Source organism: Ranitomeya imitator, chromosome 2 (assembly GCF_032444005.1).
Source record: "Ranitomeya imitator isolate aRanImi1 chromosome 2, aRanImi1.pri, whole genome shotgun sequence".
NCBI lineage: Eukaryota > Metazoa > Chordata > Amphibia > Anura > Dendrobatidae > Ranitomeya > Ranitomeya imitator.
Window position 1 is genome coordinate 398,739,011 of NC_091283.1, and position 14,922 is coordinate 398,753,932.

The window sequence follows — 14,922 nt, forward strand, 5'->3', positions numbered from 1 at the left end:
AGATAAGTTCCTTAAGTTCCTTAAGGGGTCTAGTTTCCAAAATGGTGTCACTTGGGAGGGTGGGGGGGGTTTCCACTGTTTAGGCACATCAGGGGCTCTCCAAACGCGACATGGCGTCCAATCTCAATTCCTGCCAATTCTACATTGAAAAAGTAAAATGGCGCTCCTTCACTTCCAAGCTCTGTGGTGCGCCCAAACAGTGGTTTACCCTCACATATGGGGTATCGACGTATTCAGGAGAAATCGCACAACAACTTCTGTGGTCTAATTTCTCCTGTTTACCCTTGTGAAAATAAGAATTTGTGGGTGAAAAGATCATTTTTGTGTAAACAAATGCGATTTTTTATTTTCACGGCTCTACGTTATAAACTTCTGTGAAGCTCTTGGGGGTTCAAAGTGCTCACCACACATCTAGATAAGTTCCTTAAGGGGTCTAGTTTACAAAATGGTGTCACTTGTGGGGGGTTTCCACTGTTTAGGCACATCAGGGACTCTCTAAACGTGACATGGCATCTGATCTCAATTCCAGTCAATTCTGCATTGAAAAAGTCAAACGGCGCTCCTTCACTTCCAAGTTCTTGCGGTGTGCCCAAACAGTGGTTTACCCCCACATATGGGGTATTGGCGTATTCAGGAGAAATTGCGTACCAAAATTTATGGTTACATTTCTGTTTTTACACTTGTGAAAATAAAAAAAATGGTTCTGAATTAAAATGTTTGCAAAAAAAAGTTAAATGTTCATTTTTTCCTTCCACATTGTTTCAGTTCCTGTGAAGCATGTAAAGGGTTAATAAACTTCTTGAATGTGGTTTTGAGAACCTTGAGGGGTGTAGTTTTTAGAATGGTGTCACACTTCGTTATTTTCTATCATATAGACCCCTCAAAATGACTTCAAATGTGATGTGGTCCCTAAAAAAAAAGGTGTTGTAAAAATGAGAAATTGCTGGTCAACTTTTAACCCTTATAACTCCCTAACAAAAAATTTTGTTTCCAAAATTGAGCTGATGTAAAGTAGACATGTGGGAAATGTTATTTATTAACTATTTTTTGTGACATATCTCTCTGATTTAAGGGCTTAAAAATACAAAGTTTGAAAATTGCAAAATTTAAAAAATTTTCGCCATATTTCCGTTTTTTTCATAAATAATCGCAAGTAATATCGAAGAAATGTTACCACTAACATGAAGTACAATATGTCACGAAAAAACATTCTCAGAATCAGCGGGATCCGTTGAAGCGTTCCAGAGTTATAACCTCATAAAGTGACAGTGGTCAGAATTGCAAAAATTGGCTCGGTCATTAAGTACCAAATTGGCTCTGTCACTAAGGGGTTAATGTGACGGTACCTTTAGAATAATAAGGGGGACCCCACGCCATCCATTTCTTTCTTTATTTTGGGTTTCCTATGAGATGGATGCGTGAAAATCGCACGGCACATGCATGGTCTGTGTGCTGTGCGATTTTTTTTTTCCCGCACCCACTGACTTTTATTGATGAGTTTCAGCCATTTCACACAGCCATAGGCAGCATTCTGCAAATTTTAGATTAGTGCCTGCGGTAATGCTTATATTTCACAGTGCTTTCCACTGTATCCTTACAGTAGTGCCTGCTGCAGTTATATTACAGTGCCTTCTGCTGTGTCCTTACAGTAGTGCCCGCCACAGCTCCTATATATCAGTGCCTTCCGCTGTGTCCTTACAGTAGTGTAATAGAGTGCAGGGTTGAGTATGTCACCACGGAACAGACAGACCAACTGTTGAGGGGAATTTATTAACAGGAGTAAGATTCTCCTCACAGGGAGTAAACGGGGTTAATAGAGATAAAGCAAACAGTAAACAGCTAAGCGGAATCGCAAATGGAGCGCCCCCAGACGCAGGGCCGCGGGTTACTCGGTACCGGTCCTCTGCTGGCCCAGTTCTGGGGATGTCACGGTGGCTGGACCCGGTCCGTGACCCTGCTAAGGGGCGTCCAATGAAAGGTGATACGAGTCTGTCAAGGTTTTGTGACGCTACCTGTGGTATTCGGTCAGGGTGACCGACGCTGCTTGGGGCCCACTGGGGTGATGTGATGGCAGCTAGATGATAAACCTTCCCACAGGTGAAGTATGTCCCCAGGGCTTCCCAGTAAGGTGGATGGTGATGGTGTGAGGTGCAGACAATAACGAGGACACAGGGTTGCAGTCTCTTTACCTCTTTACTGGTGACTTCAGGATCCTCAATCCAGAGCACAGTTAACAGGGCTGTCTGAGACCGGCCGGTCCGAAGGCACATCCAGAGTTCCCTTTGCAGGTGGAAATCGTTGCCTACCACTAGCGCCTGTGTGTTGTAGTGCTACCCTGTTGAGCATTCGGGATAGTCCTCACAACTTCTATTCTCGTTCGTTCCAGTTCTTTCTCGTTCTTTCTATTCTCCGTCCCCCAAGTTTGTTATGGCTAGGACGCACCCGTTTGACGGGTAGGCTCAGAGTTCTTCCGGGACCCTAGAGACGCCCCTCTCCACGCGTTGCCCCCTATGTCTGCTTAGGTGATGTAAGGTAGACAGCCAACCTATAATTAACTATCCTGCCGTATTTGAAGTAAGGCATAAAGTCAGTTACTTCCTCGGTGTTCCGGGCACTGGCTACGCGCCTCAGTAGGATGTTGCCGTTCTCCGGGCACGACTCCTACTGGCTCTCCTTTGTGCTTGATCTCGTTTCTCACTGTCCACAATATCCTTCGCTTCGTGTCCTTTCTTAGGATACCGCCGCAAGGTAGTGCAGGCGCGGTTCCGTAACGTTCTGCCAAGTCGCTAGGTACCTGCCAGGTTCCCACGCCTGACAGGGACCCCCCTGAATCTTCCCCGCAACACCCCCTGCCACGGGATGTTACCTGGACAAAACCCAGTCAGCTTCTGACTAACTTCCTATCCAACCCCAAGTTTTACCAGTGTGAGGAGTGGCCTAATATATAGAACCTTTTGCTCCCCCTAGTGGCCGGAGTGTGAAGTGTAATGTGTGCTGGTGATACCTGGTCAGGTGAACTCCTTTAGTGCCATCAGACGTTACATCACTCCCCTTAGTGGCAGAGCGACATTACTGCAACGACCAGGTCTCTGGGGCGCTGCACAAACGGTTAACGAATGTTCTGGTAACTTATCAATCCAGGGAGGTCCTGACTTGAGGGTCCCCTTATTCCAATGTGGATACAGTCACCAGCAGCGCTTGAAGATCCTGAAGTCTCTTCTCTGTCTCCTAGGAACTGGTGACTCCGAGGTTAAGCCTTTTCTTCCAGTGAAGCTGAAAGCAGGAAGTAACTCAGCCACTCTGCTGCAAGTCTCTGTATATCAGGCTGGCAGGCTTTCTGCAGTTGCAATGCTACACACACACACTGAGCAGTTTACTTGTCACACTCAGGGGTTCTGGCTTGTCACTGCGGTCACCGGGGCTGCGCGCTCAGGTCACTGTCAGGAGATGCATCTTTTCGGATTACGGAGGCTGCCAAGTCCACACTCTCATATCCAGCCTTCACTATGGTGGGTATCTCAGCCTCAGTGCCCTCACGGGGAGCACTACCTTTAGGGGAGCACGGCGCTGCAGCCTGCCTTCTCTTTGGCGCGCTGCCCTCTCTGCTCTCCCGCTCTTCTTCTGACCACACGCCTCTCTCTTCCCAGCAGTCACCTCGTCCCCTCTGTCCAAGGCAGACTAAGTGGTTCCAGGCAAGGAGCAGGGAAAGCAACCTCCTTACAGTAGTGCACACAACAGTTCTTATATAACAGTGCCTTCCACTGTGTCCTTACAGTAGTGCCCACCACAGCTCTGATATATCAGTAGTTTCCAATATGTCCTTACAGTAGTGCCCGCCACAGCTCTTCTATATCAGTGCCTTCTGCTGTGTCCTTACAGTAGTGCCCACGACAGTTCTTCTATATCAGTGCCTTCCGCTGTGTCCTTACAGTAGTGCCCATGACAGTTCTTCTATATCAGTGCCTTCCGCTGTGTCCTTACAGTAGTGCCCGCGACAGTTCTTCTATATCAGTGCCTTCCGCTGTGTCCTTACAGTAGTGCCAGCCCCAGCTCTTATATATCAGTAGTTTCCAATATGTCCTTACAGTAGTGCCCGCCACAGCTCTTCTATATCAGTGCCTTCCGCTGTGTCCTTACAGTAGTGCCCGCGACAGTTTTTCTATATCAGTGCCTTCCGCTGTGTCCTTACAGTAGTGCCCGCGACAGTTCTTATATATCAGTGCCTTCCGCTGTGTCCTTACAGTAGTGCCCGCGACAGTTCTTATATATCAGTGCCTTCCGCTGTGTCCTTACAGTAGTGCCCGCGACAGTTCTTGTATATCAGTGCCTTCCGCTGTGTCCTTACAGTAGTGCCCGCGACAGTTCTTATATATCAGTGCCTTCCGCTGTGTCCTTACAGTAGTGCCCGCGACAGTTCTTATATATCAGTGCCTTCCGCTGTGTCCTTACAGTAGTGCCTGCGACAGTTCTTATATATCAGTGCCTTCCGCTGTGTCCCTACAGTAGTGCCAGCCCCAGCTCTTATATATCAGTAGTTTCCAATATGTCCTTACAGTAGTGCCCGCCCCAGTTCTTATATATCAGTGCCTTCTGCTGTGTCCTTACAGTAGTGCCCGCGACAGTTCTTCTATATCAGTGCCTTCCGCTGTGTCCTTACAGTAGTGCCCGCGACAGTTCTTATATGTCAGTGCCTTCCGCTGTGTCCTTACAGTAGTGCCCGCGACAGTTCTTCTATATCAGTGCCTTCCGCTGTGTCCTTACAGTAGTGCCCACCACAGCTCTTCTATATCAGTGCCTTCCGATGTGTCCTTACAGTAGTGCCTGCGACAGCTCTTATATATCAGTGCCTTCTGCTGTGTCCTTACAGTAGTGCCCGCGACAGTTCTTATATATCAGTGCCTTCCGCTGTGTCCTTACAGTAGTGCCCGCGACAGTTCTTATATATCAGTGCCTTCCGCTGTGTCCTTACAGTAGTGCCAGCCCCAGCTCTTATATATCAGTACTTTCCAATATGTCCTTACAGTAGTGCCCGCCCCAGTTCTTATATATCAGTGCCTTCTGCTGTGTCCTTACAGTAGTGCCCGCGACAGTTCTTCTATATCAGTGCCTTCCGCTGTGTCCTTACAGTAGTGCCCGCCACAGCTCTTCTATATCAGTGCCTTCCGATGTGTCCTTACAGTAGTGCCTGCGACAGCTCTTATATATCAGTGCCTTCTGCTGTGTCCTTACAGTAGTGCCCGCGACAGTTCTTATATATCAGTGCCTTCCGCTGTGTCCTTACAGTAGTGCCCGCGACAGTTCTTATATATCAGTGCCTTCCGCTGTGTCCTTACAGTAGTGCCAGCCCCAGCTCTTATATATCAGTAGTTTCCAATATGTCCTTACAGTAGTGCCCGCCCCAGTTCTTATATATCAGTGCCTTCTGCTGTGTCCTTATAGTAGTGCCCGCGACAGTTCTTCTATATCAGTGCCTTCCGCTGTGTCCTTACAGTAGTGCCCGCAACAGTTCTTCTATATCAGTGCCTTCCGCTGTGTCCTTACAGTAGTGCCCGCGACAGTTCTTCTATATCAGTGCCTTCCGCTGTGTCCTTACAGTAGTGCCCGCGACAGTTCTTCTATATCAGTGCCTTCCGCTGTGTCCTTACAGTAGTGCCCGCGACAGTTCTTCTATATCAGTGCCTTCCGCTGTGTCCTTACAGTAGTGCCCGCGACAGTTCTTCTATATCAGTGCCTTCCGCTGTGTCCTTACAGTAGTGCCCGCGACAGTTCTTCTATATCAGTGCCTTCCGCTGTGTCCTTACAGTAGTGCCTGCGACAGCTCTTATATATCAGTGCCTTCTGCTGTGTCCTTACAGTAGTGCCAGCCCCAGCTCTTATATATCAGTACTTTCCAATATGTCCTTACAGTAGTGCCAGCCCCAGCTCTTATATATCAGTAGTTTCCAATATGTCCTTACAGTAGTGCCCGCCCCAGTTCTTATATATCAGTGCCTTCTGCTGTGTCCTTACAGTAGTGCCCGCGACAGTTCTTCTATATCAGTGCCTTCCGCTGTGTCCTTACAGTAGTGCCCGCAACAGTTCTTCTATATCAGTGCCTTCCGCTGTGTCCTTACAGTAGTGCCCGCGACAGTTCTTCTATATCAGTGCCTTCCGCTGTGTCCTTACAGTAGTGCCCGCGACAGTTCTTCTATATCAGTGCCTTCCGCTGTGTCCTTACAGTAGTGCCCGCGACAGTTCTTCTATATCAGTGCCTTCCGCTGTGTCCTTACAGTAGTGCCCGCGACAGTTCTTCTATATCAGTGCCTTCCGCTGTGTCCTTACAGTAGTGCCCGCGACAGTTCTTCTATATCAGTGCCTTCCGCTGTGTCCTTACAGTAGTGCCTGCGACAGCTCTTATATATCAGTGCCTTCTGCTGTGTCCTTACAGTAGTGCCAGCCCCAGCTCTTATATATCAGTACTTTCCAATATGTCCTTACAGTAGTGCCAGCCCCAGCTCTTATATATCAGTACTTTCCAATATGTACTTACAGTAGTGCCCGCCACAGCTCTTATATATCAGTGCCTTCTGCTGTGTCCTTACAGTAGTGCCCGCGACAGTTCTTCTATATCAGTGCCTTCCGCTGTGTCCTTACAGTAGTGCCTGCGACAGCTCTTATATATCAGTGCCTTCTGCTGTGTCCTTACAGTAGTGCCAGCCCCAGCTCTTATATATCAGTACTTTCCAATATGTCCTTACAGTAGTGCCAGCCCCAGCTCTTATATATCAGTACTTTCCAATATGTACTTACAGTAGTGCCCGCCACAGCTCTTATATATCAGTGCCTTCTGCTGTGTCCTTACAGTAGTGCCAGCCACAGCTCTTCTATATCAATGCCTTCCGCTGTGTCCTTACAGTAGTGCCTGCGACAGCTCTTATATATCAGTGCCTTCCGCTGTGTCCTTACAGTAGTGCCCGCGACAGTTCTTATATATCAGTGCCTTCTGCTGTGTCCTTACAGTAGTGCCAGCCACAGCTCTTCTATATCAATGCCTTCCGATGTGTCCTTACAGTAGTGCCTGCGACAGCTCTTATATATCAGTGCCTTCCGCTGTGTCCTTACAGTAGTGCCCGCGACAGTTCTTATATATCAGTGCCTTCCGCTGTGTCCTTACAGTAGTGCCCGCCACAGCTCTTCTATATCAATGCCTTCCGATGTGTCCTTACAGTAGTGCCCGCCACAGCTCTTCTATATCAATGCCTTCCGATGTGTCCTTACAGTAGTGCCCGCGACAGTTCTTATATATCAGTGCCTTCCGCTGTGTCCTTACAGTAGTGCCCGCGACAGTTCTTATATATCACTGCCTTCCGCTGTGTCATTATGGTAGGGTCCTATACTTAGCCGTATGATATACCTTGTGCTGATTCCTGCGTAGAGTTTAGTGCTGCAATCCGTTCCCTCACCCCATGTCCCTCTCCTGAGCTGTGAAACACTCCGCCAGATAAAACAGTGCACTCGCCAGTCTGTCTAGACACGGAGCAGAATAATAAAGGCGTAGTGCCGTTGGCTCCTGACTGTGACACTGTATTAAATAATACTACACACTGTATCTATACATTACACTAAGGATAAGAGATGACCAGGGACAATCTGCTGAAACTTTTTGGGAAATAATTGCTGTCCATTGTTGCCATCGTCAAGGGTTCGATGGAGGTTTTACTGGTAAAATGGTAAAAATAGCGTAAATCGCAAAATTAGATAAACCATCGTGGAAGCTATTAGGTCCGCGAATTTTCAATTGGACCAAATATACGATGAATACTTTGCCACGCCGCGGTTTCGGTGGAAAGGGAAGCCATAACCTCAGGGTGATGGAGCCAGGTGTATCTGGGTAATGGTACCCGTCCTCTGTGCTCTTTCCCAAGGATGGCTGGCTGGGCTTTACCACTGAGCCTTGTGGTTACAGCCAGTGTTTGCTTGGGGAGGGTGGACCTCAGGGCTGCGAGACCACAGGATCTGCGGAGTATGACCACACCGTCTATCCAGGGTGTGCGTATTTACATACACAGCACTTTCTATAAGGAACGATCAAATAATCGTCGGCTTTTGTTTGAGAGTCGCAGGATGGAGCTTAGCTGTGTCATTCTCCCAAGACTCTGAGGCAAAAGTCACAAAAACTTTCCCACCGCTGCTAATAAATAAGGATCAAGAAGTCATCGCAGGTACATATGGAGGGACCATCCCATGAGAAGACCTACAGCTACCCTGTACATGAGACTAGTGCCATGGACAGGTCACGTGAATTCAGGAAAAAAGCTGGTGTAGCGGATTCCTGACCCGCTGCCCTGGACAGCTTGTGTCCCATTAGGCCCCTCTGTGGTACTCACATAATACTGCCATATCGTAACTGCAAAGGAGAAGCAAGCAGTGCCCACATAATACTGCCATATAGTGTCCACACAGAGACCATAGAGTATCCAGATGATACTGCCATATAGTATCTACAAAGGAGTAACATGCAGTGCCCATATAATACTACCACATAGTATCTACTAAGAGACCATACAGTGTTAACATAATACTGCCATGTAGTGACTACAAAGGAGAATCATGCAGTGCTCACAAAATACTGCAATATAGTACCTACAAAGTAATACCATGCATTACTCACTTAACACTGCCATATAGTGTTCACATAATACTGCCATAAAGTAGCTATAAAGGAGTAACAAGCCGTGCCCTCATAATGCTGCCATAAAGTGTCTACAATGGAATATCATGCAGTGGTCACAAAATACTGCAATATAGTGTTAACATAATACTGCCATATAGTGACTACAAAGTAATACCACACAGTGCTCCCTTAATACTGCCATATAGTGTTCACATAACACTGCAATATGGTGTCTATAAAGGAGAAGAAAACAGTGATTACATTGTACTGCCATAGCGTGTCCAGAAAACCAAACATTACCCATATAGTACTGCTATATAGTGCCTACATATTGGTATCATCAGATGCCCACATAATACTGCATTAAAGTACTCACAAAGAGATCATTCAATACCTATCACATAGTGCGTAAATAATACCGCCATAAAGTGCATACAAAGGCGTACCATACTGTGCCCACATAATACTGTAAATTAGTGCCCAGATAAAAGGACCATAAAGTGCTGTATAAAATAATCACATACAGGTTTAAATTTGTATTGTAGCAGCACTATAATGTAGGTGACCAGACACAACGCTCTGCCGGATCCATCACTTTGTGGACACCACCAGTACCCGAAGACCCCCCTGACTTATACTGGGATCCATCAGGTTCTATGGCATCATGTGCCCCTTATCCCACATCAGCAGGCGTGACGCCTCTAGGGCTCGAGTGATTCAGTGGTTGTAATACCGCGTGTGTAATCCGGTAAATATGTGCCATTCAGGAGGAGTCCGGCTCTGTGGACATTGGCTGCACATGGGAATTACTGTAGAAAAATGTCTACAAGAGGTAAACTCTGCTCTGTGCCAAGGAGATGCCCTTGTCTGCCAGCGAGCTGGGTGCCAGGGGAAGCATCAAGCTTACAGGGGATGTTCGCTTCATCCAGAGCCATTTCACATATCAAGATGCCAGATCCAGGATTCACCAGTATCAAATCGGTGAGGGGTACCAGCGTCACCACCACTTTGACACCTGTCCATTGCTGTGTCTGCAACTTGGCCACATTGAAATGAATGAGCTACAATACCACAGACAACCTGTGGACAAGGGAGGCGCTGTTTTTGAAAAAAAAACAAACTAACAAATCCAAGTATCAGTATCTTTATCCTGCACCCCAAGTGTCAGTGTCATTATCCTGCACTCCAAGTGTCAGTGTCATTATCCTGCACTCCAAGTGTCAGTGTCATTATCCTGCACCCCAAGTGTCAGCGCCATTATCCTGTACCCCAAGTGTCAGCACCATTATCCTGTACCCCAAGTGTCAGCGTCATTATCCTGTACCCCAAGTGTCAGCGTCATTATCCTGTACCCCAAGTGTCAGCGTCATTATCCTGTACCCCAAGTGTCAGCGTCATTATCCAGTACCCCAAGTGTCAGCACCATTATCCTGTACCCCAAGTGTCAGCGTCATTATCCTGTACCCCAAGTGTCAGCGTCATTATCCTGTACCCCAAGTGTCAGTGTCATTATCCTGTACCCCAAGTGTCAGTGTCATTATCCTGTACCCCAAGTGTCAGCGTCATTATCCTGTACCCCAAGTGTCAGCGTCATTATCCTGTACCCCAAGTGTCAGCGTCATTATCCAGTACCCCAAGTGTCAGCGTCATTATCCTGTACCCCAAGTGTCAGCGTCATTATCCTGTACCCCAAGTGTCAGCGTCATTATCCTGTACCCCAAGTGTCAGCATCATTATCCTGTACCCCAAGTGTCAGCATCATTATCCTGTACCCCAAGTGTCAGTGTCATTATCTTGCACCCCAAGTGTCAGCGTCATTATCCTGCACCCCAAGTGTTAGCGTCATTATCCTGTACCCCAAGTGTCAGCGTCATTATCCTGTACTCCAAGTGTCAGTGCCATTATCCTGTATCCCAAGTGTCAGCGTCATTATCCTGTACCCCAAGTGTCAGTGTCATTATCCTGCACCCCAAGTGTCAGTGTCATTATCCTGTACCCCAAGTGTCAGTGTCATTATCCTGTACCCTGTCAGTGTCATTATCCTGTACCCCAAGTGTCAGCGTCATTATCCTGTACCCCAAGTGTCAGCGTCATTATCCTGTACCCCAAGTGTCAGCGTCATTATCCTGCACCCCAAGTGTCAGCGTCATTATACTGTACCCCAAGTGTCAGCGTCATTATCCTGCACCCCAAGAGTCAGTGTCATTATCCTGCACCCCAAGTGTCAGTGTCATTATCCTGCACCCCAAGGGTCAGTGTCATTATCCTGTGCCCCAAGTGTCAGCGTCATTATCCTGTACCCCAAGTGTCAGTGTCATTATCCTGTACCCCAAGTGTCAGCGTCATTATCCTGCACCCCAAGTGTCAGTGTCATTATCCTGTACCCCAAGTGTCAGCGTCATTGTCCTGTACCCCAATTGCCAGCGTCATTATCCTGCACCCCAAGTGTCAGCGTCATTATCCTGCACCCCAAGTGTCAGTGTCATTATCCTGTACCCCAAGTGTCAGCGTCATTGTCCTGTACCCCAAGTGCCAGCGTCATTATCCTGCACCCCAAGTGTCAGCGTCATTATCCTGCACCCCAAGTGTTAGCGTCATTATCCTGTACCCCAAGTGTCAGCGTCATTATCCTGTACTCCAAGTGTCAGTGCCATTATCCTGCACCCCAAGTGTCAGTGTCATTATCCTGCACCCCAAGTGTCAGCGTCATTATCCTGTACCCCAAGTGTCAGTGTCATTATCCTGTACTGTAAGTGTCAGTGTCATTATCCTGTACCCCAAGTGTCAGCGTCATTATCCTGTACCCCAAGTGTCAGCGCCATTATCCTGCACCCCAAGTGTCAGTGTCATTATCCTGTACCCCAAGTGTCAGTGTTATTATCCTGCACCTCAAGTGTCAGCGTCATTATCCTGTACCCCAAGTGTCAGCGTCATTATCCTGTACCCCAAATGTCAGCGTCATTATCCTGTACCCCAAGTGTCAGCGTCATTATCCTGCACCCCAAGTGTCAGCGTCATTATCCTGTACCCCAAGTGTCAGCGTCATTATCCTGCACCCCAAGTGTCAGCGTCATTATCCTGCACCCCAAGTGTCAGCGTCATTATCCTGTACCCCAAGTGTCAGCGTCATTATCCTGTACCCCAAGTGTCAGCGTCATTATCCTGTACCCCAAGGGTCAGCGTCATTATCCTGTACCCCAAGGGTCAGCGTCATTATCCTGCACCCCAAGTGTCAGCGTCATTATCCTGCACCCCAAGTGTCAGCGTCATTATCCTGTACCCCAAGTGTCAGCGTCATTATCCTGTACCCCAAGTGTCAGCGTCATTATCCTGTACCCCAAGTGTCAGCGTCATTATCCTGTACCTCAAGGGTCAGCGTCATTATCCTGTACCCCAAGTGTCAGCGTAATTATCCTGTACCCCAAGTGTCAGTGTCATTATCCTGTACCCCAAGTGTCAGCGTCATTATCCTGAACCCCAAGTGTCAGCGCCATTATCCTGCACCCCAAGGGTCAGCGTCATTATCCTGTACCCCAAGTGTCAGCGTCATTATCCTGTACCCCAAGTGTCAGCGTCATTATCCTGTACCCCAAATGTCAGCATCATTATCCTGTACCCCAAGTATTAGTGTCATTATCCTGCACCCCAAGTGTCAGTGTCATTATCCTGTACCCCAAGTGTCAGTGTCATTATCCTGTACCCCAAGTGTCAGAGTCATTATCCTGTACCCCAAGTGTCAGAGTCATTATCCTGTACCCCAAGTGTCAGCACCATTATCCTGTACCCCAAGTGTCAGTGTCATTATCCTGCACCCCAAGAGTCAGTGTCATTATCCTGCACCCCAAGTGTCAGTGTCATTATCCTGCACCCCAAGTGTCAGCGTCATTATTCTGTACCCCAAGTGTCAGCGTCATTATCCTGTACCCTAAGTGTCAGCGTCATTATCCTGTACCCCAAGTGTCAGCGTCATTATCCTGTACCCCAAGTGTCAGCGTCATTATCCTGCACCCCAAGTGTCAGCGTCATTATACTGTACCCAAAGTGTCAGCGTCATTATCCTGCACCCCAAGAGTCAGTGTCATTATCCTGCACCCCAAGTGTCAGTGTCATTATCCTGCACCCCAAGGGTCAGTGTCATTATCCTGTGCCCCAAGTGTCAGCGTCATTATCCTGTACCCCAAGTGTCAGTGTCATTATCCTGTACCCCAAGTGTCAGCGTCATTGTCCTGTACCCCAAGTGCCAGCGTCATTATCCTGCACCCCAAGTGTCAGCGTCATTATCCTGCACCCCAAGTGTCAGTGTCATTATCCTTTACCCCAAGTGTCAGCGTCATTGTCCTGTACCCCAAGTGCCAGCGTCATTATCCTGCTCCCCAAGTGTCAGCGTCATTATCCTGCACCCCAAGTGTTAGCGTCATTATCCTGTACCCCAAGTGTCAGCGTCATTATCCTGTACTCCAAGTGTCAGTGCCATTATCCTGCACCCCAAGTGTCAGTGTCATTATCCTGCACCCCAAGTGTCAGCGTCATTATCCTGTACCCCAAGTGTCAGTGTCATTATCCTGTACTGTAAGTGTCAGTGTCATTATCCTGTACCCCAAGTGTCAGCGTCATTATCCTGTACCCCAAGTGTCAGCGCCGTTATCCTGCACCCCAAGTGTCAGTGTCATTATCCTGTACCCCAAGTGTCAGTGTTATTATCCTGCACCCCAAGTGTCAGCGTCATTATCCTGTACCCCAAGTGTCAGCGTCATTATCCTGTACCCCAAATGTCAGCGTCATTATCCTGTACCCCAAGTGTCAGCGTTATTATCCTGCACCCCAAGTGTCAGCGTCATTATCCTGTACCCCAAGTGTCAGCGTCATTATCCTGCACCCCAAGTGTCAGCGTCATTATCCTGCACCCCAAGTGTCAGCGTCATTATCCTGTACCCCAAGTGTCAGCGTCATTATCCTGTACCCCAAGTGTCAGCGTCATTATCCTGTACCCCAAGGGTCAGCGTCATTATCCTGTACCCCAAGGGTCAGCGTCATTATCCTGCACCCCAAGTGTCAGCGTCATTATCCTGCACCCCAAGTGTCAGCGTCATTATCCTGTACCGGGAAGAAAAACATTAGACTCGAACAAAGACGACCCAGGAAAACATACTCAGAAGGGAGGTAAGAACATTTCTAAAACAATTCACAGTGAGGAGATTGGAACAAAACAAAATCCTCTAAACTGCATGCTCGCAAACGCCAGAAGCCTGACAAACAAGATGGAAGAACTAGAAGCAGAAATATCTACAGGTAACTTTGACATAGTGGGAATAACCGAGACATGGTTAGATGAAAGCTATGACTGGGCAGTTAACTTACAGGGTTACAGTCTGTTTAGAAAGGATCGTAAAAATCGGAGAGGAGGAGGGGTTTGTCTCTATGTAAAGTCTTGTCTAAAGTCCACTTTAAGGGAGGATATTAGCGAAGGGAATGAGGATGTCGAGTCCATATGGGTTGAAATTCATGGAGGGAAAAATGGTAACAAAATTCTCATTGGGGTCTGTTACAAACCCCCAAATATAACAGAAAGCATGGAAAGTCTACTTCTAAAGCAGATAGATGAAGCTGCAACCCATAATGAGGTCCTGGTTATGGGGGACTTTAACTACCCGGATATTAACTGGGAAACAGAAACCTGTGAAACCCATAAAGGCAACAGGTTTCTGCTAATAACCAAGAAAAATTATATTTCACAATTGGTGCAGAATCCAACCAGAGGAGCAGCACTTTTAGACCTAATACTATCTAATAGACCTGACAGAATAACAAATCTGCAGGTGGTTGGGCATTTAGGAAATAGCGACCACAATATTGTGCAGTTTCACCTGTCTTTCACTAGGGGGACTTGTCAGGGAGTCACAAAAACATTGAACTTTAGGAAGGCAAAGTTTGAACAGCTTAGAGATGCCCTTAATCTGGTAGACTGGGACAATATCCTCAGAAATGAGAATACAGATAATAAATGGGAAATGTTTAAGAACATCCTAAATAGGCAGTGTAAGCGGTTTATACCTTGTGGGAATAAAAGGACTAGAAATAGGAAAAACCCAATGTGGCTAAACAAAGAAGTAAGACAGGCAATTAACAGTAAAAAGAAAGCATTTGCACTACTAAAGCAGGATGGCACCATTGAAGCTCTAAGAAACTATAGGGAGAAAAATACTTTATCTAAAAAACTAATTAAAGCTGCCAAAAAGGAAACAGAGAAGCACATTGCTAAGGAGAGTAAA